General features: G+C 55.1%; 1 pseudogene; it reads right to left on the bottom strand.

Moving 5' to 3' along the window:
* Positions 1–228: 228 nt before the first annotated feature.
* Positions 229–346, bottom strand: LOC126101998 (5S ribosomal RNA; annotated as a pseudogene).
* Between the last annotated feature and the right edge of the window lie 1,372 nt (positions 347–1,718).

Here is a 1,718-nt window from a genome sequence, read left to right as displayed (position 1 = left end):
TAATAATTTCAATAGAAAGGAAAAAAACACTCCGTCTTCAGGCCACAAGTGGCCCATCGGGACCATCCGACCGCCGTGTCATCCTCAGATGAGGATGCGGATGTGAGGGGCGTGTGGTCAGCACACCGCTCTCCCGCTCATTATGATGGTTTTCTTTGACCGGAGGCGCTACTATTCAGTCGAGTAGCTCCTCAGTTGGCATCACGAGGCTGATTGCACCCCGAAAAATGGCAACAGCACATGGCGACCCGGATGGTCACCCATCCAAGTGCCCACCACGCCCGACAGCGCTTAACTTCGGTGATCTGACGGGAACCGGTGTATTCACTGCGGCAAGGCCGTTGCCAATCGAAAGGAGGAGGGCGTAAAATTAAACGGTGTATGGATGCCGGTGTTGAAGAACATGTGGTGCACGTGTGGTGCATCCGTCCACCACTGAGTGATGGAAACGGCGATCGACGGCAGAGGGCAGCGGCCAATTGCACTGACGTTTTCAAAACACGTAACGTCACGCCTCGGCGCGGGAGCGCGCGGACACGGAATTTAGTGGCAGTCAGTAGCGAGCCAGTGGGTGTGTTGGACCTTCCATCGAGCTACAGACCCCATTGAAGATGTCCTCCGTAGACGGCGACGAAACGTTGGGAATTGACACAGAATTCATCAACCGACCACGGCGTAACAGCCCGGATAATTATAATGGACTTGACATTTCCGGCCGTGAAAGTCTACATTTTAGTATCTGCACACCATTACATCTGGACCATCAGAACCATCATAGTCGACAATATTCCTGGGCGCATTACGTGCACACAGCAGGTGCAACATCTGCCCGGATTTCCTCCCTGGAAAACGTTCGGTCGGCCACCGCTGCTTGCACAATCCGTCGATAGTGACGTCCGCCTGTTCACCCTACGTCCAGAACCAAGTCTGCAGATGTGGGAATGTTCCACAGACCACTGCTGAAAGCTGCGGTACACCACTAATACAAAATGCCCAAGATGTGCAGCAGTTCTCTCGGGCCCATAGTGCGGTCGTGGTCAAACGGCTGAAGTTCTTCAGCAGGAGTATGTACTCGTCGGCGAGACATGGCTGTATCCTAAAGTGAATGTTGCAAATCTCAGCACAGCTAATGTATGCAGAGTCAAAACAGACAGTGCGCAGACAGGCCTCTTGAGCGCCATCTGATTGCCGACAAATGAATCACCAACACTGCAACCCATCAGTACTCACTCACTATAACCTGATGGCACTGAACACCGTCCTTGAGGGTACTGCCTTTTTTTTCAACAGTATACATATATTTGTATGCCGAACAAACATAGGCGATAAAAATACAGGCGATGTGAGCGCGCGACGTTCTGCATTCCCTAATGGCAACGTGTTGCGTTAAGATGTACGACCTCCTCGAGCAAAGAGTCCGGCGCCGCAGACGCCCGCTGAAGGTGAACCAGGGTACCGCGCAGCAGTGAAGGCCGGTTCCCACTAGGGCTGCCGCGCGTCAAAACCGCGCGTCAGCGGCGTGGTTGCCATGGAAACGGCGTCAGCGGCAAGGTGCGGCGGGCTCTGCGTCGCGGTTTGACCATGTCGAACCGCTTCCGCTGCCGCGTGACGCGCCCCAGGTGCGCGCCGCCAATCACAGAACGCGCTTAGCGTGACGTCAGGTACGCAACCCCGGGCCACAAGAACTTTCGCCGAACCGCTGGCGCGGACGCGGCGGC

The sequence above is a fragment of the Schistocerca cancellata genome, chromosome 1 (genome assembly GCF_023864275.1).
Source record: "Schistocerca cancellata isolate TAMUIC-IGC-003103 chromosome 1, iqSchCanc2.1, whole genome shotgun sequence".
In the NCBI taxonomy this organism is placed as follows: domain Eukaryota; kingdom Metazoa; phylum Arthropoda; class Insecta; order Orthoptera; family Acrididae; genus Schistocerca; species Schistocerca cancellata.
The sequence above is the reverse complement of the archived record's forward strand: the minus strand, read 5'-3'. Positions and strand labels throughout refer to the sequence as shown.